Source organism: Phyllostomus hastatus, unplaced genomic scaffold (genome assembly GCF_019186645.2).
Source record: "Phyllostomus hastatus isolate PE091 unplaced genomic scaffold, TTU_PhHast_1.1 phas_contig_210, whole genome shotgun sequence".
Classification (NCBI taxonomy): domain Eukaryota; kingdom Metazoa; phylum Chordata; class Mammalia; order Chiroptera; family Phyllostomidae; genus Phyllostomus; species Phyllostomus hastatus.
Genome location: NW_025333737.1, coordinates 14,983,737 through 15,011,580, shown reverse-complemented (window position 1 = coordinate 15,011,580; position 27,844 = coordinate 14,983,737). Strand labels below are relative to the sequence as shown.

At 38.3% G+C, this 27,844-nt stretch overlaps 1 protein-coding gene across 3 annotated transcripts in view; it reads left to right on the top strand.

Annotated features, from left to right (window-relative positions):
* The first annotated feature begins 613 nt into the window (after window positions 1-613).
* TANC2 (tetratricopeptide repeat, ankyrin repeat and coiled-coil containing 2) overlaps window positions 614-27,844 on the top strand; it is a 317,432-nt gene continuing 290,201 nt past the window's right edge. For all 3 annotated transcript variants that reach the window (XM_045836187.1, XM_045836186.1, XM_045836185.1), the window contains exon 1: window positions 614-1,134. The gene's annotated coding sequence lies outside the window, so the exon portion shown is untranslated. The remainder of the gene's footprint in view (window positions 1,135-27,844) is intronic.

The window sequence follows — 27,844 nt, the reverse complement described above, 5'->3', positions numbered from 1 at the left end:
CCACCGCTGGTTTTCTTTATTTTGATTTCCACTACAGTCAACAGGCCTTTTGAAGCCATCTACAGATCAGAATTGAGCATAAATAAAGAGTAACGGACATTTGTAGGGTTTGATGACTCCAGGAGTGATAGGTGTATAAAGTGACCAGAGTGGGGGAAATCTATAGGCACGGTCTGGCCATCAAAGCAGCACAGGCCCAGAAGTGGGCGCACGTGACAGCGGCAGCACCTCAAGAGTGACATCACCCCTGGAGGCGGAGCCGACTGTCCAGGGCCTTGTCTGCTATTGAGCTTCCTCCCCTTTTCCCTACTAAATGCCATCGACCCCACCAGTCGAAGTCTCCCTGAGGGAACGAGAAATGCCGACCGCACAGAGCACGGGAGTCAGGGCCCGACCCCTCCGCGCTCAGAAGGGCCCAGTCCTCACTCTCTCTCCCAGTCACTCCCCACCCCCAAACTGTGGAGGGAGAGGGGGCGGGGGCGGGGTGCGCGCGCTCCACCACGCACGCGCCCCCACGCACGCGCTCTCCCTCGGAGCTCGCGCCCCTCCCCACCTCGGCCCGGAGGGGGCGGGGCTGCAGGCAGCTTCCGAGGGTGCGACGCCCCCGGCGCAGCGGCGGCGCTAGCGAGCGGCCGGCCGGTTGGGCGCGGGTTGCTGGGCGCGTTGCTCCGGTGGGGCCCGCTGGCACAGCCGCCTTACACGAGCTGCCTGCCTGGCGGGAGAAGCTGCGAGCTCTCCGGAGCACCGTGCCCGGGCCGCCAGCGCTGCCCTCCCGCTGCCGCCCTCTGCGCCTCTCCGGGCGGCCCCGCCCCCGTTCCCATCCCCCTCGCGCTCACCTCCCGGCTGTGCGGAGCGCGAGGCGGAGCGAGGCGCCCGCCTGCAGCTGCAGCCACCACCGCGCGGAGGGGCGAGAACCTGTGCCCGCCGCCGCTGACAGGAGGACGGCCGTGGGCTGTGCTCCCGGTCTGCGAGGCCCCGCTGCGCCTTGCCGAGGCGCAGACCCACCGCGGGCGTCGGAGCGCAGTGAGGTGCTCTGAGAATCAAGGGAGGCGCCGGCGGGCTGCACGGTCCTCCTAGGAGACCCCGGGGACTGGAACTTGACCCCGAGGTGCAGCGAGCCCCTCAGAGCGGCAGGTAAGAGACCTGGGGGAGCAGAGAAGGAAAGGTCGCTTAAGTGACAGGGACGTTCGCTTCCAACGCCCGGACTCCAGGGAGAGGGGCGGGGGCGAGCGGGGAGACAGTGAAAAGAGCAGCGAAGTGTCTCCGGTGTCCGAGGCTTGGGGACGGTTGACTCCAAATGTGGCACTGAGGTTGGCTTCAGATGGGCTGGGGTCGGTCACTTCGATGTCACCGAATGTGTCATGGAATTTGGTACTGAGTCTCCTGATGACGGGGACCCAGGAGGAGATGTGAGGCAGATTGCTAAACGTGGCAGGGAATGTGGTGCAGAACGAGTTGCAAAATGTGCCCCCAGAATGCAGCATAAAAGTAGTTGTGAGATGTGCCAGGTAAGGCACAGGATGGGTTGGCCTGTCTGACGTTGAAATTCATGATTGAAGTGTTATTAATGATATTAATTATTCCCCCCGGGGAAGGAGGCGTAGTATAAGAAAGGATTAATAAGGCTCGTTGCTAGATATTTTATCACAGGAAATCCAGATGAGCTATGATATGCAATTTTTGAGATAAGGATAGTACCCACGTGAAAGAAAAAAAAAAGCAAATTATGTCTGGTTGTGAGATGGGAAAGAAAAATAGGGGTAAAATGATTCCAGGTTTTGACATCAGCATGTAGAGCACTGATAGAATTGTATCTTGTCTTCTGTCCCAGGTGTGGAATGTTTAAAGTGTTTTCACAAAACATAAACAGTGATAATTAACATGAAGAAGATTTGGTGTTTTCGGTGTCTTTCACTCTGCTCCTTTCCTGGAAAAGAAAAAAAATCCCAAAACCCCCGTGTCTTGAGCACAATTCTGAGTTGAAGATCACTAGGCAAAGGGAAATTTTTTCATGTGTGTCCCTTTCTTCATTTTTACACAGGTGAAAATATCTGGAATCAGGAAAACAAAACAATATGGTGAACAAAAGGGATAAATTTTCAGGCATTTTGAGGGGCTGGAGTCAAAAGCTATTGTAGTGGTTAATTACAGTGAATGACAGTAGTGATATATTCGTGCATGTTCTTGGTGTTGTGGCAAAATAGGGGAAAACATTGTATGCAGTAAATGTGTCATGAAAAGCAACAACATGGATACTGTCAGTGGAGTGCTTCTTGCAGCATTTCCTAGGTATATCATCTTAAGAGTGTGAGCACAAAAAATGATTATTAAATTTATCTCTTTCTCTCCAGATGTATATCTATATATAGATAGATATCTCACATGCTGCAAAACATTGTGACTTCTATTTAAGAACATTTGTATTTTGAAAGAATTGTGAGAACAATTCTTTCAGAAGTAACAAAAGACACAAGCTATTTAATATAACTTATATGTATACATTCAATGAATGTCTGTATGCTATGAAACAAGCAGAAATGTCTGAAAGTGTTCATTAGGATATAGTTAATTACTGATAGACTCTAGTGTTTTATGTCATAATTCTTGTGGATAAATCGAATTACTTACCTGGATGTTCTCATGTTAAGAACAGTTAGTAATTTGCCAGATAATCCAAAAATTTATACTGATTGGCTTCTTCCTGGATCCAAATTCAGCCATTGAGAAATCATTTACTTCAAAGACAACAGTGAATTTTCCTTGAGGATTAATTTTGGGTTTTGGTTTCTTCTATAGATCTATCCCTCACCTAGAGGCTATGTTGGAGCTAAAGCAAAGAGGAGAGGGCCAGAGGAGAATAAAGAGCAGTTCTATTGGATCTTCCTGTTTTGTTCTGACTGTAAGCCATATGTACTGCCACCCCCTACTGTCTGTAGGAAGAGGTGTTGCACAGTCCCATTCTTTTCTTGTTATCACTGCCCCCTTGTGTAAGGGAAAAAATTGATAGTTGCACTTTGGCAAACCGCTCTCAGATTGTTCTTGACAGAATGCTTATGTAGATTTATTAATTTACCAGTTCTCTTCAGGGTTTTAAACTTACTGTTAATTAGCCTTCAGATTAAATGTCTATTTTTAATAGTATCTAATAGTAGTCAATAATGCAAATTTCTAAAGATATTTTCAATGTGTTTGGGAAGATAGTGCAATACTATTAGTAGCAGTAGTACCAGTAGTAATACCTCACTCTCACATTACACCTGTTATACGCCAGTCCTGTTATATACATTTTAATCAGTTTCAACCCCCAGTGAAGTATATGCACTGTTATTTCCATTTTACACTTCAGAAAATGAAACACAGAGATGTTAAATAACTCGTCCAAGATTATTTAGCCAGCAAGTGGAAGAGTTGAGTTTCCTTCGGGAACTCTGGCTCCAGACTCTGTGCTCGCTCTTTACCTGTATACTTTATTGCCCTTTCAGTCGAATTAGTATGGACACACATCATTAAAATGCTGGTGCCCATCCAAAAGCAAGTATTATAAACCTAAGTAAGTGGTAAGACGCATCAGTGTTAAGCCTACAAATACACAAAAATACAGTATGGACATTTCTCCTTAGGAATTTATTTTTGTAATTTATTTCTGAGATTATGAGTAGAGGAGCATCAGTACTTTCTATGTGGTTAAGGAAATATTTGTGATGGATTTTGGCCTTGGGGAAAACTTTAGAGGTAGAAAGTTACTTTCAAGTAGTTTGACATGTGTGCATGTGTGTATCCTATCACCAGTAAACCTTTATTGCTAATTTTCTCTAGGAAAATTGAGGAGCATTTATGTATGTTCTAACTACTCACATTTTTATGACCTCTATTTTATTTCTAAAAGTAATTAACAAAGATGGATTGGACACGTAAGAACATTTTACCTCTTCCGTCAACAACTGTTTGCTCAGATTTTTCTCACATTTAAACATTGTTTTATAGATACTGACTACATATGAAATAATATTTTAAAGTGTATAAAGTATAAAGAATAACAGTGCAGCCAGTGCTCACGTGTCTTCCACCCAGTTTAAGAAATGGAATGTCACTTTCCACAGTTGTAACAATTATTTTCTTCTCTTATGCAAACTCTCTGCCATCCTGTGAATCCCATATCCCATGTAATCAAATACTTCCTTCACTTTTATATACATTTGTTGATAGGGAAATGCAATATAATCTACAGGCTATGGCTAAGACATTCAAGATGATATTCATATACTTCAATAAATTATTGTAGACTCAGATCACGCTCTATTTATATTGGTTGATAGTTCATTTTAGCATATTTCACTCATCAAACCTGATTTGTTGTTTTACATCTTTATCATAAAGTTTTACTAACATTGTTAAACATTGGATTATTTCCACCTTCCATCGTTGATTCTTGACTGTTCTTTGCTAGCTCTCTAGCTTTCCCCCTTCCCCATAAATATCTTTGCTCTTTCAGTATTTTCTGAATTGATTGTGTGTGTAATATTTTGAATGGAGAAGGGAGTAGGCCTAGAAAGGAATATACTAAATCAGTAGTTCCAGAAGGGGAATATTAGTGTAGTTGATATTGATTAGTTATAAGGTAGAACTAGTGTGCATAAAAGAATGTGTCAAAATTCTCTCTGTCATATTTCTTCCACTTACAGTAGAATTAGAATGGAATCTTTGGGGCACACTGCTCGGGCACACAAATTGAATTATATTGGATTGTATTTACACAGAATCATCAGTGTTAGCTGGAATATTTTTACTTCTGGTATCCAGATTTTATTTCAAGGAGTTAGAGTAAACTTGCAGAATGCTGTTTACTTTTCTATCACTAGTCTGGACAAGGTAACTTATGTTATAAAATATTTCGGAAGGTGATTTAATTACCTGGCCTTTTTTTCCTCCAAATCAATTGGAACTTAGCATTTTCTTTTAGAGACTATTTTATCTTTAGTATTTAAGATTCAAGGTAATATTAGATAAAGAACAAGAAATTAGTTTTTGAGTTTTACAAAACTAGCACAGGTTGAGTATACAGTAGTGAAAAAGGTTTCTGTTAGGGATCTTTTTTATTCCAGAATGTTCTAAGTAAGCAATTATGATACCATAATTATTTATAGAAACAAATATCTTTTATTAGGTCACTTTTATTTAAAAAATCTTTATAAATCATTTGACAGCTGTTTCTGGATAAGTATCAGCTAGCTGTTTTTTTTTATGGGCCACACATTACAAAATATATTATGTTCAGCCTGTATTTGTTCTTGAAAAGTTGCAGATAAACAGTAGTTGAAGGTAAGTTTAAGAGACAAAAGAATCAAGTTGGTGTTCATGTTAATCATGCTCTGTCTTTACCCTTTCTTCCCCATAATACAGTATCAACTTCTGTCTTTATCCAGTGCATGGTATAGCCTACCTTTCAAACTCCTTTTTTTTTAAACAGAATTTGAGAAATTCTGATGTCAGTCATTTAAATCGAGTAGTTGCATTATAGTAAGTAATCTCATTGGTGTGTTTTTAAAAAATCCAATCGCCTAGTAAACATTTTTACTGTTTATGTCAAATTTATGTTACCTGTCTTTCATAGGGACTGTTGACATTAAACCAGCACACAGGGTTTATTCAGAACAGTAAAGAATTGCAGTTGGGTACCTGTAACTACTGGCAAACTGCAGGCAAGTCCAGAGAAACAAAGGGGAGGAATGTTCCTTTATGGACTGGGGAGGGGCTGTTGGAACAGTCCATTGGAGGAAACTGAAAGTTTGAAGTAAGGTGACTTTTCTTGGCTGAGTTATGGCAGTCTGTCATTGGGCAAACTGTTACTGAGCAAGGACGAGTATTTTCTTCATCCTTCTGAGATATTATAGTAATGGGGACTCAAGGTACATCTCTTCCTGTTGGGGTCATTAGTGTGTGTTGAGTGACTCCTGCATGAGGTGTCTCTCTTCTAGACTCCTGACTCCATTTTAAATGAGAATTCTGTTTATCAATTTTCATAGTACCTCTTTGCCGCCAGCATGATTTTTCTAACATGGTCATCTGATCATGTCATTCTTCAGAATTTTGCTATGGCTTCTTATCACTTAGTTGATCAAATGGAAACTCCTTAGCAAACCATGTGAGGTCCTTTATAATCCGATCCCTGCTTTTTCTCTTTGGACTCATTGTCTGCCATTCTTCAAAATTATGCTTCAAAAGTACTAAACTGCTTATGGTTCTTTCTGTATATAATATTCTCTTACCTTTCTGTGTCATTATATATGAAATTTTCTATGCATGCATTACTGCACCCCTCTCTTTTGCTCTATATGTAGACTGTTTGTCAGCCTTCATGTCTTGGCCCAACTAGTATCTTTTGAGTGAAGAAGGTTTGCCTACTTTCCTGGGTGGACTTGGGATGGCATTTTCTGTCTACCCTCCCATTGCACCTGTTAAATATGGACATTATAGTAGTTGTCACATCACATTTTGATTATTTATATGTCTTATCACTAGTGTGTGAGCTTCTTGAAAGCAGGTACAATGACTTTTCATCTTTTATTTTCAGCAAGAGCATAGTTAGTACATAGCAGGTGTCATTATCTGCCTATTGAATAAAGATTGTTGGCAGTTATCTGAATTATGCCTTTGAAACATCATCTCTTATTGTGGAATTAGAGAACATCCTAGGCATTAGGAGGTATGTGTAGAGAAATATACATACACACTTCATCTAAAATATCATTCAGAGTAACTCCTGTACTATAATTGAAACTAACTCTAGAGTTCAGCTAGGTTTTATTATTTTTTATATTTACTAGGGTGAAGGGAGGAAGGTTAGAATGTTTTCTGTGTGAACTTAGCTGAATTGTTTTCATTGTATATTACAGGAGTTGGCAAGCTAGCACAAATGGGCCAAATGCAGCCCAGCATCTGTTTTTATATGGCCTGCAAGCTAAGAATAATTTTTACATTTTCAAATGGTTAAAAAAATATCAAAAGAAGAATAATACTTTGTGACATATGAAAATTATAGGAAATTCAAATTTCAGTGGCCATAAAGAAAGTTTTATTGGAGTATAGCCATGCTTATTCATTTACATATTGGCTATGGCTGTGTTCTGGGTACAATATCAAACTTGGGTAGTTACAATTGATACCACATGGCCCACAAAGTCTAAATATGTATTTACTATCTAGCCCTTTACAGATAAAGTTTACTAGTGCTCAGTCTATCATATAGTCTGTGCCCATTAAATGTTCATTAGATGTCATGAGTTAGAGACAGACCAACCATGTCCGTTGAAGGCCTCTGCAGGGGATGCTTGCTTCTGTCTATTTACTGAGAAAAGATTGGCCACTTTGCCTTAATAGTGATTTATCTGACAGAGGCTTCTGTTGTACCTTCTTATAACACCCATATTATATCTAACTCAGTGAGTTTCTGACAAAGCATATTATTTGATTCTATTCCTTTTTCTTAGAAGAGGTATCCTAAGCAGAGAGGTTTAGAGCACTGCATATAAGAGAACATTTTTCTTTGTTCAGGTATTAGTTTCATTCATATTTTGCATAAAAAGATCCTTGTTATATGAAAAAAAATCCCTTTAGTTTATATATTAGTGTATTATACAGACACATTATGTTTAAGGAATGAGTTAAATTAGTTATGTTGGAAAAATTGGAGTTTTATGCATTGTATCAACATATTACATCATCACTTACTGAATACATATTCAATAAGTATTCACTTATATACTTATTGAATACGTATGGTAGTTTTACTGTTGTAGTCTTTCAGTTGAAGGTCGACGTTTTATATTCTTTGATAAAAGCTAAAATTTTAATTCAGAATTCTGTGTCCTAGATACTCATTGTACTTCTGGAAAAAATATAGTTAAAAATAATATATTAAAGTTTGTCACTTCCCTAAAATTTTACTGAGTTTTATAGTTTTCTTTAGGTGGCAAAGGTATTATGAAAAGGAAAACAGTGACTTACATACTCCTTTTTATAAATATTAGCAAGTATTACAGACACAAAATTCACAGGAAAGTATAAAAGCAATAGTAGCCCTGGCTGGTGTTGCTCAGTGGATTGAGTGCTAGCCTGCAGATCGCCAGTTTGATTCCTGGTCAGGGCACATGCCTGGGTTGCAGGCTTGGTCCACGGTTGGCAGCATGTAAGAGGCGATTGATGTTTCTCTCCCTCTCTTTCTCCCTCCCTTCCTCTCTCTCTAAATAAAATCTTCAAAAAAAAAAAAAAAAGAGTGGCCCTGGCTGGTGTGGCTCAGTGGATTGAGTGTGGGCTGCAAACCAAAGTGTCGCAGGTTCGATTCCCAGTCAGGGCACATGCCTGGGTTGCAGGTCACAGCCCCCAGGAACTGCACATTGATGTTTCTCTCTCTCTCTTTCTCCCTCCCCTCCCTCTCTAAAAATAAATAAATAAAATCTTTAAAAAAAAGTGTATAAGCAATAATAATGGAAAACTTTTGTTATTTCAAGCAGGTATCTTTGGACCAAGTAGCCATGCTTATTTGTCTGTAATACCATGCTTGCATTATCATATCTGATTCATAATCAGATGACATATCTGATTATAGAAATTGACAATGTGGAGAAATATGACACCAGCTTTAATTGCCATGGAAACTCCCTTTCCTCACCTATGTATTACAGCATTATTAGTAGATTAGTTAGTTATTAAACTTAGAAATGGAAGTGGGTATGTAGATATTGATTTAATCTTTTTAGGTATGGGGAATCTGCTTCAGATCTTAGTGAATTCCCTCTGTCTAAAAGAAGGAAATCTTGTTTTAGCCCTTTATTCCTAATCTTGTGTTGTAAGGTCCCACAATTTCTAGCTCTAGTTGCCAAATTTGATAAGCCAAAGCTAGGCAGGCTGTAGAAGCTTGATGGGTATTTGTTGTACTCTAGAATTCTATTCCTGTTCAAATTCCATGGAATCCTTTAGGGTGCCCCAGAATTGTGAATTAGGGTGAACAAAGGTAATTAGCTTTAGTAGACATGTGGGATGAAGACTTAGTACATATCCAAATCCTGCTTCAGCATCAGAATCATAGCTCTTACCTTTTTAGGGCTTTAAAGAGGAGGAGAGACTTCTTTTGCAAGTTGTTACTCAAACTTTCCTATATTATAGGATGACAATACTTTTGTTCATTTGTAAGAAGCTTTTGAAATTTAGCAATTATGAGATGTAGATTGAATATAAATTTTTGAGTTTTTGAATCATGAAAATAGGTTAGAATTATTGCTCTGTCACTTACTAAGCTCAAATGTATCTTACAGAGTTTGATGATGATAAAATGAAATAATGTCAGTGAAAATCCTTAGGACAGTGTCTAGTGCTTAATAAGTGGTCATTTTTATTAGGCTTTGGAAACTGTCCTGGGTTTCTCTTTTTGATGTGTGCTTCACACAGCTCTACGCCAGTGTTTTTACTAGCATTGTCAGTCTAGCTTTTTTCCTTGTTACCTTGTCTACCCTCCTTTTCAGCCTTGCAAGGCATTTTAAAAACCTGTGGTAATTTGGCTACTGATTTATTTTGTGTTTTGAAATTTTCTTTTGTGAAGGATTTGATAAGAGCTAAGAAAGAGTTCTTGAATAACTGTAAACTTCAAAATAAAAATTCTTAGGAGAGAGATGCTGTTGCATAGATTCCTACCTGGTATGAATTTCTTTTTGGACTGTCTTTAACCACCACAAACTTGACAAAAGTTAATTTTTAATCTCTTCTGTCAAATAGCAAATCACAGCATTTCTTGAGACAATGAGCTCTGTGACAAAATTTTTTCAATTCAGTCACGTAAACTTTTTCAACTTTCATAAACATATCTGACTTATGTAATTTTTCTTTTAAAAAAAATTTTTATGTGACAGTCAAGGTGGTTGATTTTCTTTTGTGATTTACTTAATAAAAAGGACTTGTTTATTTCCAGGGTAAAATAAAAGAAAAAATGTGACCATCTTCTTTAATATAACAAGCTAACTATTCAAAATCTCATTTTTTCCAAGCATTAGTTACTTCTGTAATATTTTGTTCATTTCTGCTAATCTCTGTATCATTATACAGTTAGTCAGGGTTTTTGTTAAGTGTTTTTTTCTTAATTATTTATTTTTAGAGAAAGGGGAAGAAAGGGAGAAAGAAAGAAAGGGAGAGAAACATGGATCAGTTGCCTCTCGCATGCCACTTGTCTGTGGAGTTTTTATTTTCCCCTTTCTGGCCCCTTTCCCCTTTCAAAACATGGGCATGTGCCTTGACTGGGAATCCAACCAGTGACCTTTCTGTTTGTGGGACAGCACCCAACCCACTGAGCCACACCAGTCAGGGCAGTCATTTCTTTAAATGGACTTGACTCACTATTTCTTCGTTTTATTCTTAGTTGTCCTAATATCCATGCTTGTGCTAGTTATAAAATAAAAACTAGTTCATTCTGAAGGCATCTTGCTTAATGCCCTTGGGAAAGACCACTTATATGCAACTTTGGCTCCAGATTGGATTTTGTATTTTTAAATAAATGAGCTTTATGATGATTACTCTTCTTGCTTTAGATCGTTTAATTCTTCCTTGTCTTTGGCTGAAAATGACTAATGGTAACCATTTATTAGTTGTCAACAAACATTAATTGTCATTACTTATAATAGATAACTGGTGTTTTCTCCTGTTACTCTGCTTGCAACCACTAAAATAAACAAAATGGGTGAATAAAGAAAAAAGTATTTTTCTCTCCCTTCAGCTCTCTTCCCTTCTCCACTTTTACTCCAACATTAACCAACACTGAGTATTTTTTCAACATCTGTCTCTTTGCTCAAAAACATATAAGCATACAGCCCTGACCAGTGTGGCTGAGTGGGCATCATCCTGCAAAGCAAAAAGTCACCGGTTTCATTTTCAGTCAGGGCACATGCCTAGGTTGTGGGTTTGATCAGGGCATCTATGAGAGGCAATTGGTGTTTCTCTCTCATGTTGATGTTTCTCTCCCTCTCTCCCTCCCTTCCTCTTTCTTTAAAAATAAATAAATAAATTATTTTAAAAAGCATATAAGCATACAGGGTGGGGCAAAAGTAGGTTTATGGTTATTCATATGGAAAATAATACAATAATTAATATAAGAATAAACTCTTTCATGTACTCACAACTGTAAACCTATTTTTGCTCCACCTTGTATATACATACATATACAGGCTTTTGTAACTTGCTTTATTCATATAAGAATATATCATGGCTCTCTCTCCAGTTTAGTAAATGAACCTCTAATTAATTTTACAAAGCTGAGTAACATTCTATAGCATATTACACTATAGTTTATTCTGTTCTTCCTTAACTGATGGATGTTAATATTTTACTTTATTTTTTTGCTATTATAAATGTTAGTCAACTCTTACTCATGACAGGAAAAGCAGACATTCTACATAAAATATTAGCAATATAAATCCAGCAGTGTATTTAAAAGACAGTACATCATGATCAAGTTGTTTATTTTAGGAAGTCAGAACAGTTAAATATTAACATAATTTATTAACATATAAGATAAAAACTATATGATTATTTCTCTCTTTTGGGGTGAGTTGGGGGACTTTGAATTGGGGGACTACTGGCCTTTGGTTGTCAAAACCTGGTGCCTTGACAGTATGGAAATAAACACACTTCCAGAGACAAAAATGGATGATATGGGTGAGCCTGTTCAATTTAGGGCTGGCACCTTTTAAGATCTTATATTTGATTACTTTGGGCTTAATGAGTGAAAGTTTTTCTTAGGCTCTGCTGAGGAATAAATGCTAATCAGCCACAAAGTTAGGCAGTATAAAGCTTTTATTGGAGTTTGTGCTTCCAGGTGAGGTTCTCTGGTCCAGAGAAAGGGGGCCGGAGAAGTCGCCCTGAGCAGGAAAAATGGCGGGATTTTATTTTGGGTTGGCTCTTTGTGGGAGCTGGGGATTGGTCCTTTGTGAACGAAGCAGCATCATATCATTGGTGGTTCCCTCATGCCCTGGTGACGTCAGCCATCTCTTCCGGGTTGTAGTTCAGCCGCCATGGTTAATTGTAGTGCTACCCCGCCCATCCTGGCAATGAGTACCTTGTTGGCTTCTGTACAGGTGTGCTCATTGCCTTTAAAACATTAGCCTGAATCTTTTTGAGGCTTTTCTTGTTGTGCTTGTTGCCAAAATATGCATTCCTTGGGATCTAAGTTTTTTGAAGCCATTTCTAGGACTGGTTGTATATGAAGTTGTTCTTGGCTTTGGCTGTATCTGTACTGCCTGCTGTAACTCTGGGAGTGGTGAAGACTGGAATAAAGAGACCAGTGACTGTCTTATAGATGCCAGAAAAGCATTTTATAAAATTTTGTAGTAATTTCCTCAGAGTATATGTGGTATAATTTCTGAATCTTTGCTTGATTAAAGATGCCTTTCTTTTATCTTGATCAGTGAATGATATATTGGCTGGATATAGTGTTCTTGAATTTTAATTTTATTTTTCCTGCATAGAATATACACTTTATAACCACTTTCATCAAGCTTCTTGTGCAGTAGATAAGTCTGATGCTAGTCTATTCTCCTTTTTTTATATGTAACTGGTTCTTTATCTCCTGTGTAGTCATGCCACCCTCATGACTCCTGAGATGATCCAGTGTAATCTCATTATGCACTTTATCCCTTTTATATTATGAGAAACCCAATACTGCCAGTTTATCTCTCATTTCTTGGACTCCTCTGTATAGTTTTTTATTTTCCCCGTTCTGGCCCCAGTTTTTCCTTTTTTGGGTGTTATTCTTTAATGTTTAGTAATAGTAATAGTAATAGTAATAGTAAAGTCATTTTGGTCATTCTGAGTTGATATTCTTAGGTGCACATTGTGCTCTTTCAAAAAGTAGTTACAAATGTTTTTCTGTTTTAGGAAAGTTTTTTGTTTAAATTGTTTTTTATATTCTGTTCTTTGCTTTGATTTTCTTCAGGAATTCTTATCATCTGTATGTCAATATTCTTTGCCTGTCTTCAGCACTTACCACTTTCTCTCAAAACCTTTTTATCACTTTGAGTTATAAAAGTTTCCTCCTTTTGCCCTGGCCGGTGTAGCTCAGTGGATTGAGTTCTAGCCTGTGAACTGAAAGGTCATTGGTTCAATTCCCAGTTAGGGCATATGCCTGGGTTGTGGGTCACGCCCACAGTTGGGGGCTTGTGAAAGGCAACTGATGGGTGTATCTCTTACATGTCCAATGATTCTCTCCGTCTTTTCTCCCTCCTTTCCCCTTTCTAAAAATAAATAAATGAAATACTAAAAAACATTTTCCTCCCTGGCTGGCATAGCTCAGTGGATTGAGCGTGGGCTGTGAACCAGAGTGTCGCAGGTTCAATTCCCAGTCAGGGTACATGCCTGGGTTGCAGGCCATGACCCCCAGGAACTGCACATTGATATTTCTCTCTCTTTCTCTTTCTCCCTCCCTTCCCTCTCTAAAAAATAAAATAAATAAAATCTTAAAAAAAACACAAAAAACAACATTTTCCTATTTCTGGAGTTCTAGCCCAGCTGGAGGTGCAGGTGGAAACACTTCATTTCCTTGCACAACCAAAAGAAGGATAACAACCAATTTAAAAACAATAAACAACCAGAACTACCAGAATAGCAGTCTGCATGGAACTCCAACAACCAAGGAATTAAAGAAACATTCATCCAGACTGGTAGGAAGGGCAGAAGCTAGCAGTCAGTCGGAGAGGACCCGAGGCAAGGTGGTGGACTGCCAGGCGAGGAAGGACTGGCTCACCAGGAAACTAAAGCCTCAAAACCTCTACCTGTAAATACTGTGGGGGTTGTGAAGGTGGAAGAAACTCCCAGCCTTACAGGAGAGTTCGTTTGAAAGTGGGGCTAGAGTGAAGCCAGCAAGTGGCATTGTTCTCTCTCTGCTCCCTCTCCCACAGACAGCGCCACAATGCAGCAAAGAGGGTTGCCCTGCCCTGGGGAATACCTAAGGCTCCTCCCCCTAACAATTCAATAGGTGCACGGAGACAAAGAAATATGGCCCAAATGAAAGAACAAATCAGAGCTCCAGAAAAAGCTAAGGGAAGAGGGTATAGACAACTTATCTGAGGCAGAGTTCAAAACACCAGTAATCAGGATGCTCACAGAATTGATTGAGCTCTGTTGCAAAATGAAGGAAGAAATGAAGGGTATATAAAGTGAAATAAAGGAAAATATACAGGGAACCAACAGTGAAGGGAAGGAAACCAGGACTCAAATTAACGGTTTGGAACAAAAGGAAGAAATAAACATTCAGCTGGAACAGAATGAAGAAAGAAGTAAAAAATGTGAGAGGCTTAGGAACCTCTGGGACAACTTTAAGTGCTCCAACATCCAAATCATAGGGCTGCCAGAAAGAGAAGAGGATGAGCAAGAAATCAACAACTTGTTTGAAAATATAATGAAGGAAAACTTCCCTAATCTAGCAAAGGAAATAGACTTTCAGGAAATCCAGGAAGCCCAGAGAGTCCCCAAAAAATTGGACCCAAAGGAGGAACACCAAGGCACTTCATAATTAAGTTACCCAAGATTAAAAATAAGGAGAGAATCTCAAAAGCAGCAAGAGGAAAGGAGAGAGTTACTTACAAAGGAGTTCCCATAAGACTATGAGCTGATTTCTCAAAAGAGACCTTACCAGCAAGAAGGGACTGGAAAGAAGAATCTGAAGTCATGAAAGGCAAGGACCTACATTCAAGATTACTCTATCCAGCAAAGCTATCATTTAGAATGGAAGGATGGATAAAATGCTTCCCAGATAAGGTCAAGTTAAAGGAGTTCATCATTATCCAGCCCTTATTATATGAAATGTTAAAGGGACTTATCTAAGGAAAAGATGATGATCAAAACTATGAACAGTAAAATGACAACAAACTCACAGCTATCAACAACTGAACCTAAAAAACAAAAACAAACTAAGCAAACAACTAGAATAGGAGCAGAATCACAGAAATGGAGATCACATGGAGGGTTATCAGTGACGAAGGGGAGGAGGAGAATGGGGGGGAAGGTACAGGGAATCAGAAGCATATTTGATAGGCATAAAATAGGTGAGTAGGTTAAGAATAGTATAGGAAATAGAGAAACCAAGAACTTATATGTACAACCCATGGACATGAACTAAAGGGGGAATGCTGGAGGGAGGGGGTGCAGGGTGGAGGTGGGGTAAAGGGGAGAAAAAACAGGGGAAACTGTAATAGCATAATCAAAATATACTTAAAATTTTTCCCTTTTTTTTACCTTTTATTTTTCTTGAGGAATTATCTGCTTTTATTCACTCTTCATTTCTGGAATGATTCTTTCCTTTTATTTTTAATTTTTTTCTGAGTTAATGTCATCTCATTTTAGTTTGTGCAATTCTCACACCTGTTCTTTCCTGTCTGGTGTCATTTTTTAAGGTCTTTTTTAGCTCATTTTGAAATAGCATGTTACAGTTTTACTCTGTTGGTGGGCATGTCTTTCTGCCATGCTTTTATTGTCTGTAGGGATATTAATCTCCTTATTTTCTCTTTTCTTGTGACAACTTTGTATGAAAGCATGACATTGATACTTTTCTGTGGTTCTTTTTTATTTAAAGTCAATAAAAATCTTTTAGAATGTGACTGGGTCAGGAAAACATTTTCTAACTTCACAGAGCTTTTTCTTTTGTTGTTATTGTATGGTGTTAAAAAAAGTATGGCAACTTGCTTCCTGAGACTTCCTGGCCTTATTTTCCAGTAGTTATGTCTGGACCTTCTCTTCATTTCTCTTGTCTGATCCCAATTTTCACTCATTTATGATCATGAAACCCTTCCTTTGTGCCTTTTGGAGTTCAGTGTCAGTCATCTGCAAAACTCCTTTTTATTTTTAACCTCTTGACTAAACATTACTATGTTTTTTCTCTAACTGAATCAGCTTTTCCCTGAAGAATTAAGTGGTGACTCCTCCTATTCAGATGGGTTAAGTGTTCTTGTTGCTTTTCATTGCTGCTTCTAGATTTCTTCTGGTCTCGCTGCTACTCTCCTACTACTCCAGTTATAATTGGTGATTTCAGTGTCCATACAGATGAACCTTCTGGTGTTCTGGCCTCTTGACTTCTCTACTGATCTTGTCTTCTACCTCAGCCATTCACTTCTATGGCATAACCTATGTAGATGGTTTAAACCCTCATTGCATCTGCATTAACTGGGGAGCTTTGAAAAACTACAGATGCCTAGGACTCACTTCTAAAGATTCTGTTTTGGTTAGTCTGAGTGTGGCTTGGGATATTATTTTTAACAGTTTCCTAAGGTAACTTTAATGTACAGCCAGGATTGAGAGTCACTGCCCTAGACCTTGTTATTACCAATAACTACAACTTTCTGTAATGTCAGTTTCTGGCATTTTGCTCTCTGACTACCACCCTTAGTTTTTCTGGCTCACTTCTAGTGCCCAGCAACTTAATTCTTTGAGTTCATTGGAACCTTATAATTTGTTGCCTTTTCAGTGTTCCTCAATGCGTTCATGTCCTTACTTTTCTAACTAGCCGAATCCCCATAACCCATCATTACAATTGCTCTTCTGCATCTACCCTCAACCTCCTTGATCTTTCTTTCTTTGTTGTTCTTGCCTGGCAAAACCCAACCCAAATTAAAACCAGCTTTATCTATTTTATACCTGTACCCTTGCAGCTGAATATGGCTAGAGAAGAACAACTATGTTGACTTTAAATTCTTGGCTAGTATGATTTATAAGGAATCAAATGCAGAGAAATTAATGTTCCTTTTAATACATTTTAACAACAGTATATATCTGTGTAACTATTACCACTAACAAGATACAGAACATTTCTACCATTTAAAAAAGTTTTTTATTCATGCCTCTTTCTATCTAAACTTCCTCCCTCCCCTCAAGAGGTGACCCTTTTTAAAACTTCTACCATAGATTAGTTGTGTTAATTCTTTTACTTCATATACATGGAATTGTACATTAAGTATATTTTGGTTTGGCTTCTGTATCAGTCCGTGTCCAGTCATGAGAGAGCAACTACGTAGTAATTTGAACAGTGACCATTATTATAGTAATTATTAACTGTAACAGAGAAATGGAATAATGAGGGATTAACTAGTAAGAAGTGAAGAGAGTATAAGAATAGTAGATACACAGAGAAGCCACTACTCCTGGACTGAAGGTGTCCAAGGAAGAGTGCTCTCCCCAGCTGGCATTTAGACTGTTGGAAAGAACATGGCCGTGAGTCACTGAATGGCAGACAAATTGCTGTGATGCCACACGGCCAAAACTTTCTGGAAATCTGCTGTCCAGAACTTCCTAGAAATCTGCCCCACCAAGGAAAGCTCTTTATACAAGGGTGTCTCACCAAAGGGTACTCAACTATAAAACCACCAGAGGGAGCGTGCCGGAGGAGTGTGCTGATTGCGGGGTATTCCTGGCCACCATGCAGTTCAGGAGCAGGACAATGGAGAAGCTGCCTGTGCTGCAAGAACCAGCTGTTGGAGAAACCATGCACACTGTAGGACCCTGCTGAGCAAGCACACTGGAGTACAGAAACAAAACTCTTTCCTCCTGGAAATTTATTCCAGGACTTCTGTTGACAAAGTTTTAACATTGTGCCAACCAGCAAGGAAAAAAAAATATTTAAAGGGCTCAGATCTATTTCACAGTGCAGGCGAAAAAGGAGGAATTTGGATTTGAGAGGAGAAAAAGGTGATTATTAGTGCAGGTCACATTTTCTTACTTTCTTGGAGTCTTCTAATTTTTTATTTTATGCTAGGAATTAAAAAAAAATAATAGTAGAGACTGAGGTAAATACTACTTACCTCCAGAGAAGGGCATGCTGCTAGTTACTATGTCCATTAACAATGGAATTCTGATTTATCTTTGCTGACTGGGTTTTGTTGTAGCTTAGTGTATTTCAGTTTATCATTGGTTTCAAATGTATTGAGGGTGGTATTAGGATGTTTTTTTCAGGATGGGTTGGCATCTGTTTTCAGAGATATCTCTTTGCTTTACAGCCTGCCTTCCAGATGTTTTTGGTTATCCTTCCTGTGTTTATTCTTCTCCAATATTAGCATTTGCATGCATAATTTCTTATTTCCTCTTACAGAAAAGGTAGTGTACTATAATACTTTGCATTTTTTTTTTACTTAACATGTCATGAAGATCATTTTATTATTGCTTTATAGCAATCTATTTATTTATTTATTTTTACTGTACTCCATAGTATATTTGTACCCTGGTTTATTTAGTCAATTTATTATGTTTGGACTTTTATGTGGTTTTTAATATACCATAATAAAAAATAATACTGTAATAATCTTTTGTGTATGTGTTTTTATGTTGTTGGAGTACATTCTCTCTTAAATCCCTTCCAGAGTTTTGCCCTCACTATTCCAGTGAAACTTCCCTTCTCAGGGATGTAGTGACCTTCATGTTGCTAAATACAATAGTCAATTCTATGTCTTCATCTCATATGAGCTCAGTCTGCACTCACTCCCTTGATAATCTAATTCGGCCAATAATTTCATTTGATCTTGTTTTTATTTACTGTGTATATATTGACAACTCCCAGACGTATGTATTCAGTTCAGATTTTCCCCCCAAATTCCAGACTCTCATATCCAGCTGCTTACTTGACATTTCTAATTTGATGTCCAATATATATCTCAAGCACATTAGTCCAAAATTGAACTTCTCACTATTTCTTTCCCCATCTTCTTCCACTTCTGCAGACTTTTCCATTTTGCTCATGGCAGTTCCATTCTTTCACTTGTTTATAATGTTGTTGTCATCCTTGATTTCTCTTTTATACTCCCCATACCCAGTTGGTCAGGAGATCTGTTGGTTCTACCTTCAAAACATACCTAGAATCTCAGCACTACTGACCACCTACATCCAGATCTGAGCTACTGATATTACTTACCTGGATTACTGTAGCCAGCCTCCTAACTGGTTTGCAGCTACAGTTTCTTTTCAATAGAGCAGCCAGGGTGATCTTTTTAAAATACATTAGGTCATGTTTTTACTCTTAATATCTGCTCTATGACTTCCCATCTTACTCAGAATTAAAGCTAGGGCTAAAAAGTACTCACAAGGGCTAAAAAGACCCTACACATTGTGCTTGAATCATTTCTCTGATCTCATATACTTCCTTAACTCCCCCCTCTTGCCCCCTGATCCACTGTGCTCTACACAGGACTTTTTGCTAGTTTGCCTCTCTTGAACAAGCTGAGCATGCTTCTGGCTTATGACCTTTGCATTCACTGCTCCTTCTGCCTGGAAGTTTCTTTCCCCAGGTATCTGTATAGTTTATTTCATCATATTCTTCAGGAACTCAGGGCTCTTTAAATCTTGAGGTACACATCTTTTTTACAGCTTAGAGCAGTGGTTCTCAAACCTTTACATACCTCATAATCAGAAAGAAAAACTAAGATTCATTTACTATAGAAGTACATCTAGAACAATTGTTTCAAGTATTATGAATGCATGTGAAGATTATCAGAAAAACTGGTAAAAAATAGGGTTTTAATAGATCTTGCAGGACTCACAAGGAGAAGGAAAGGGATAATGTTAAGGAGGAGGACTGGGATAATTTGTAGAGGGAAAGGTTTAAAGGTGATATTAAGCAAGTTTGCTTAGAAGACAGACAGGGATCTGGCAAGGTGTATGTTGGTGGGGTTTAAAGTTGTAAGTAGGTTAACTTAAAACTTTAGCCTTAGAGTTTTATCTCTGTTTTTTTATCCCTACTTTTATTTTCTGACTCTGTCTTGATCTATTTTCACCCTTTCTCTGCCCCTTTCCCTGATTATTGTATTATATATCTATTCTGACTACTTTGCTTCATGTTATACTCTATATTTCTCTGTGTTCTGACTCAGGAAATTATCTTGGTAGTATTTCTCTTGGTTATCATTTTGTAATATATTTCAGGTGAGTTCTGTTTTTTCTTTTTTAAAAAATAAACTTTTTCTTAATATTTATCTGTCATTAACTGTCCATTCAAACTTTTACATTATCCAAAATAGAGTCCTTAGTCCAAGTTGAACTTATTCCCTGCTACTCCCTTGTTTGGAGCTTTATTTTCCATCTGATTTCTAACAGTCTCAAATTTATATAGTTCATTCCAGAGCATTTAGGGCTAGCACATTGTGGTGTGGGTATGCTTAAAAATATCAGTGAATGAACTTATTAGCTATAACAATAGAATTTTCACTCATTTTCTTTTTTCTACCTCATTAAGGACAACTTTCTTGATTAAAGCTACCATTCTTTGATCCTCTACTGATAGAATTTTTATCTTAATGAATATATTATAATACCCCATTTTCATTTTTTAAAAATTGTATTTTATTGATGATGTTACAGTTGTCCTGATTTTTCCCCCTTTGCCTGACTCTACCCAGTACCCCCCACTCCCCAAGGCAATCCCCACACCACTGTTCATGTCCATGGATCATGCATATAAGGTCTTTGGCTGCTCCATTTCCTATACTGTACTTTACATCCCCATGGCTATTCTGTAGGTACGTATTTGTACTTCTTAATCTCCATTTTCTCCATACCCCACCCCCCTCCCATCCGGTAAGCATCAAATTGCTCTTTGTATACTTGATTCTGTCTGTTCTTTTTGTTTACTTAGTTTGTTTTTTAGATTTAGTTGTTGGTAGATATGTATTTTTTGCCATTTTATTGTTCATAGTTGAGACCTTCTTTTTTTAAGTAAGTCCCTTTAACATTTCATATAATAACGGTTTGGTGGTGATGAAGTCCTTTAGTTTTTTTTTTTGTCTGGAAAGCTGTTTATCTGCCATTTGCTGCTAAATGATAGCTTTGCTGGTAGAGCAGTCTTGGCTGTAGGTCCCTGCTTTTCATGACTTTGAATATTTCTTGCCAATTGCTTCTAGCCTGCAAAGTTTCTTCTGATAAATCAGCTGACAGTCTTATGGGAATTCCCCTGTGGTTAACTAACTTCTTTTCTCTTGCTGCTTTTAAGATTCTCTTTATTTTTAACCTTTGACATTTTAACTCTCATGTGTCTTGGAGTGGGTCTTTCTGCATCCATCATTTGTGACTCTGTGTTTCCTGGACTTGCATGTCTGTTTCCTTCACCAACTTAGGGAAGTGTTCTTTCATTATTTTTTAAAACACATTTCCAATTTCTTGCTCTTTCTTGTCTTCTTCTGGCACCCCTATGATGCAAATGTTGGACCTCTTGAAGTTGTCCCAGAGACTGCTTATACTTTCCTCATTTTTTTTGGATTCTTTTTTCTTCTTGTTGTTCTGATAAGTTGTTTTTGTCTTCTTTATGTTTCAAACCATTGATCTGACTTTCGGCTTCATCCACTCTACTGTTGTTTCCCTGTACATTGTTCTTTGTTTCAATCAGTGTATCCTTTGTTTCTGACTGGATCTTTTTTATGCTGTTGAGGTCCTCACTAAGTTCCTTGAGCATCCTTATAACCAGTGTTTTCAACTCTGCATCTGGTATATTGCTTATCTCCATTTTCTTTAGCTCTTTTTCTGGAATTTTGATCTGTTCTTTCATTTGGGCCGTGTTTCTTTGTCTCTTCATTTTGGCAGCTTCCCTGTGTTTGTTTCTATGTATTAGGTAGATCTGCTTTAACTCCATGCCTTGATAGTGTGGTCTGATGTAGTAGGTGTCCTGTAGGGTCCAGTGGCAGAGTCTCCCCTGTCATCCAAGCTGGGTACAAAAGGTGTACCCTTCATGTGGGCTGAATATCCCCTCCTCTTGTAGTTGGGCTTTGGTTGCTGTTGGCAGACCAATGGGAGGGATTTACCCTGGTCAGTCAGCTGCAATTGATTGTGACTGCTTACCACCAACCTCCACCCTCCGTGGAGGATCAGCTATGCAGGGGCAGTGTGGTGGTGCTCTGTCATGGTCTATAGCTGTCTACTGGGTACAGGGGCCCTGGAGTTTCCTGGATGGTACAGGGCAAGGTCAGCCTCCACCTGTGTTTTGCTTGGGGCCAACCTGCCCAAGCTGTAAGGCAATCTGAGATGGCTGGTACTTGTGCTGGGCTTAGAGATCCCCAAGTGAAGTCAAGCTGTGAATCTAGGCTGGCTGCTGCTAGTGCCAGGCCTAGAGCTCACTGAGGCCAGCTGTTGCTTGTTTGAGAGGATTTGGGAGGTTGTGAAGCACAAACTAAGACTAGCCATTCATATAGAAAAGCAACTTGGGTGAGCCCCTAAATTATGTGGGGTGGAGTCTCTGGGGTTCTCCAAGGTGGGCTAAACAGTGTTAGCCAGGTGGATGGAGTCTCAGATGTGGCAGTCTCAGCTTGCGGGTTCTGTGGAGGGAAGGTTTAGAAAAGGGACAATGGCCTCTGTTTGCCTTCATGCCAGACTCTTCAGTTCCTCCCTTTATGCCACTGGTGCCTTTCAAACTGCCACCCTGGTGCTGGAGCTCAGAGGGAGAGTCTGAGTGGGTGAGAGTGTGTGTGAGTTCTTTAAGAGGAACTGCTTGGGGCTTCAGCTATTTCTTCCACTGACTTAATCCTCACTGGTTTTTGCAGCCAGAAGTTGTGGAAACTTATCTTCTTGACTCTGGAACCCTGGGCTGTGGGGCCTGGTGTGGGGCTGGAACTCCTCACTTCCAAGATACCCTCCCAAATTTTTACCCACTATGTGGGAGTGAGGGATCAGCTTATTCAGCTCTGCACCCTTCCTACTGGTCTGGATGGATGTGGTTTCTTTAGTTCTGTAGTTGTCGGACTTCCATTCAACTCAATTTCTGATGGTTCTGAGTGATGGTTGTTCTATATTTAGTTATAATTTTGATGTGGTTGTGCAAAGAGGTGAGCCATGTCTGCCTATGCTGCCATCTTGGCCACAAGTCATAATATCTCATTTTTAGTAATGGGTGTGTGTGTATGTTTGTGTGTTAGTTGATATCCCACTGTGTCATTGCTTTACAGATGAATAATTTAACACTACTTTACTGATGAATAATTTAACAATTCTATTAAATGAGAAGTTTTTAGAGTAATAGTCTTTACTGATCATCTAGGTGGATTCTTTTTATGGTGCTTCTATGTACTGTTAGGATTGTGTTCAACTGTAACAGAAACTCAAGTACAGTGGCTTACTCAAATAAGATTTTTTTTTCAGGTAACAGATAATATGCATATTTGTGGTCTACAGTTTATGGCAGTTTCATAATGCCATCAGGGACACAACTCCTGCTGATTTTTCTCTATTATCCTTGAAGGATGGCTTTTACACTATGGATTGCAAGATAGCTATTTCCTCCACAGACATCTTAAGGTTTTCTTTTTTATCAGCAAAACAGGAGTTTTCCTTCTCTCCTTGCTCAAAAGCCTAATGCTTTCATTTCATTGAGTACAGCTGTGCCACCTGGCCACTATAGGATGCAGGAAGTCTGATATTTTAGGCACTTTTTAGGCAAAATTAGTGTTTTGTTAATAAGAAAGAGAATTTGGGATAGGTAGCTTGAACAGTTGGTAGGTGGTGTGCAGTTATACATCTCTATTCTCTAAAACAGCCTTGCAAGTTAGATGGTGTCATGTTTGTTGCAGAGGAGAAACTAGAGGTCAGAGAGGCTAACTAATTTGGACAGTCATAGAGTTAGTAATGAACAGAGCCAGGATATGAACATAGGCAAATCTCTGTCCAAAGATCATACTCTTTCTATTACATTGCATGATCTCTTTGTATTGTTCACTTAGCAGTCTGATTTAAGTAAAGACTTTGTATAAATAGTATTTAAGATATTTTAATAAAATGTAATGCTCTTTTAGACTAGTTTATTGGTGTTTAAAAAATTATGTGTACCAGAGGGTACCTGATGCTTGATTGTTTGGGATATGTAGAAATGAAGAGATTCTCATCATATCAGAATCAAGATAAACTGTGAATGGTCCTAATAAGTTTGAGGATAGAGGATTATCACAAGCATTTGATAAGAACTGTAGCTGACTCTTCAAATTAAACTAGATATAATAATGTTTAATACCTTGGGATTGTCAGAAAGCAGATCACTTCAGGTCTCTTTTACTGAATTGATTAGTATTCTGTGATTTATAATGACCACATACCTAAATACTCATATTTCTTAGCATGTTTGACAAAAAACATTGTGTATCAAATTATGAAGTGTCGCCAACCAGATATTTTGATAAACGTTTTTAAGAATAAATTTGTCCTCAAACTGGTAAAGTAATTCTCATTTTGCTTTTTTAAAAAAATCCTCATCTGAGGATATATTTGTATTGACTTGAAAGAGAGGAAGGGGGAGAGAGAGGCAGAGGCAGAGGCAGAGGCAGACATTGATGTGAGACAAACATCAGTCAATTGCTGCCTCTACATGCCCTGAATGGGAATCAAACCTGCAACTTTTGGTGCACGAGATGATGCTCCAACCAACTGAACCACCCGACCAGGACTCTCATTTTGCTTTATATCCATTTAATTTTTTATGTGCAAATACTGGCACTTCATATACTTATTTGGTCCACTTTTTTTTTCTTTGTAGTGTTACTAGTGCCGAATCATTAAAACATGTTTGTGTAGTTTATGTATAAACAAGTGAAAGAGCATATAATAAGTATAGGTGGAGATATTGCAACAAATAGAAATTATTATTTACCGGGGGGGAAAGGCCTAAGTTCTTTTCCTCGTCTCTTCCTCCTTTCTCCACTGCCAGTGATCATAGATAGCTTGTTTGGGGAAGAAGGCTTGCCTGAAGGAATAGAGGAATTTCTTCATCTTTCCCAGTGGGGGACTTTGAATGTCAGAGTAATTAAACTAAACCCATCATCCTTTCAGAAAATATTTATTGAATTTTACATGCCAGACAATGAACTACATGTTAAAGATATAAAGATGAGTTTAAAGAAAATTATGTCATAGTGTGTGGGGCGGAAGTGATTACAAACACAGATTTTGGAGTCTGGCACATCTGAGTTCACATTCTGAATTGTTATTTGTTAGATGTATGTGGCAAGTTAATGAACCCCTTGTAGCCTCAGTTTTCTCATTTGTAAAAGACTCATTTTATAGGATTTTTGGGTTGAATGAATACATGTAAAGTGCTGAACCCAATTTCTGGCATACAGCAAGCGGTTCAATAACTATTATCTGCTACTGTGATGAAGACGTAGTAGGGAATAAATACACAATCTAGCGGGGAGAAAGTGAAGGGTTTTGGGGGGAAGACTAAAATGCAGACATGAGAAGTAACATTAAAAATATTAAGGAAGATTAATATCTTTCATATTTTTATAGTCCATTACATTAAGTCTCTACTAAACACCATCATTTTGATTCACCTGTGATCTTTTTACATGTTGAAAGCAATAATTTTTATTGCAAGATAAGGGACAGATATCTGGAAAATCAGATTACATTGTTCTTAGGATGTCTTAGATTAGACCTATTTTCTTGCTCTAATTACTTTTGTGTGGATTTTCTTTAACACTTAAACTTCGTTCATATTATAATGAGGTTTTCTCTGATTGTATGTTGAGGATAACAGTGGTGTTCATGTGTAGGAATGATTTTTGAAGATTAAATGTAGTTGATGTACAGTGAGATCATATATAAAGGCAAAGTAACAACTGTTTTGGGTTATATAGCTCAATATAGTTAAATCAGGAATTTGGAGGAAAATAAGGAAGGGAAACTTTTTTAAATGCTATACAATTAGGGCCACAGAATTTGGGCAAAAATAATAAGATGATTCTCATTGAGTATGACTTTGTTACTCCAGATTTACAAATCCCATACTCAGGCAAGGCAGAGAAGTCTGAAGGTCTTTTCAGAAGACAAAACCAGCACCAGCTCTAGTTCTTCAGCATTTTCTGGAAACTGAGCATAGAGACAGAAGGAAGCAAGATTAATAATACTCTACTTTCCTTCAGGATGGAGAAAAGGAGCCATGGTTTTGTGTAAACTTTCCCTTGAACTTTATCTCAGAGAAGCTATGAGAAACTATTTTAGTTATATGAAAGTCTGCTTCTAGGAAGGTGACATTTTAAAAAAGGAAGTAGGCATCCAGTGTAGTTATAAACCAAGAAGTAAGGAGTTTAGAAAAATGATGATCAGAGATTTGGGAAAAATTGATACTGATTTTCAGTTAACAATGTTTATTGATTGCTTAGTAGGTGCCAGACTGTGGTAAGTGCTTCATTTGCTTTAGTTCCCTTAGTTTTCACAACAAATGAATGCATAGGTACTTATATATTATTAACCTCAGTTTATAGATGAGGAAACCAAGGCTTCGAAAGGCTAATTAGTTTGCTTGTGCTCACAAAACTAATAAGTGGTGGTGGAGAAAGCACCCAGAACCCCAGTTCTTACCATTGCACTAGTACAATTAAATCTCTTATTTGTTTAGCATGAAAAGAGAATCAGATATGACAGTGATGATGATTAAAGACAAATATTGGGAAACTTGATTTCTAGTGCTGGATCTGACTTGGTGAAAATGCTGGGATAATTAAACAGTTCGCCTTGTATCTCCTCTTGAGCCATCTTTTTATCAAGCCTGGCCTCCTTTCTAGTATCTTCTCTTTCTAAAGGTTTCAGGAACCAAATACCTGTCCTGGAATTTTCTTTAAATGTTCATAGTACACAGGTAAGAGTCCAGTAGAAGCTAAGTAAAGGTTGTATACCGCCTATTTGGAATTTCAAAGATTGTTCATATTTGGAGGATTAATCAGTTTAACTGTGTTCATATTTCATGATGAAATCATTGAAAAACTTGCCTTAGAAAACAGGTATCCTGAAGCATAGTTAATTTTTTGCTACAACTCATCATCATTATGGTTATGCCTGTCATTAACTATGTTGGTCAGCAGAAGTGTTCTTGTGGGTAACTTATTTTGATCTCCTTAATGATAATGTAGCTATTCTACTAATTATTTACAAAATTATGAGGTTTTTGGGCAGTCTTTGTCACTTCTATAGTCAATTCTGCTATACCACTTGTTTTAGAAATATAAATTTATTTTAATGTGATTGATATATCAGGGAACAATTTGAGTATAATGGGAGTTGTATATATTTATGCACAATTTCCTCTATGAGAAGTAGAAGGTGAATGCAGAAAAATACCTAGTTGAAAAATGTTGCTTAGGAATACACAAAATGCACACACATCAAACGTCTACCAGCTACCTCAGTTTACTTTTTGTGTTATGAGTTATACCCACATTTGGTGTTACATCTTTATGCAGGGTGAGGCAAAAGTAGGTTTACAGTTGTGAGTACATGAAATGGTTTATTCTTGTATTATTATTTATTATTGTTTTATTTTCCATATGAACAACTGTAAACCTGTTATTGTCCCACCCTGTATATGGCATCTGATAACCCTCCCTCCATCACTTCACAACTCACAAGTTGTAACCCTTGTAACACACAGTTCCACAAGCCAATCTCAGGTTTTTTTCGGGATAAAGTGCCATATTTTTTATAGTATTTATTTCTTAGTCATTTAATATGTGTAAAGTTGTACTACTGTCTTTTTTAGGTTCCTACCATTGTTTTTTTAATTATACTTAATGTTGTTACAGTTGTCTCCACTTTTTTCCCCTTTGCCCACCTCTGCCCAGCACCCCCACCCCCCAGGCAATTCCCCACACAGTCAACCCCCCACCCCGCCCCCTCCCCCATGTCCTTGGGTCATACATATATATGTTCTTTGGCTAATCCCTTCACCTTCTTTCATCTAGTTCCATGCCCCGCCCCCCCGCACCCCACATTCTGATGCCGCGGCAGCTATCAGTCTGTTCCGTGTATATCTATTTTGTTCATTAGTTTATTTTGTTCATTAGATTCCACATATAAGTGAGATCAT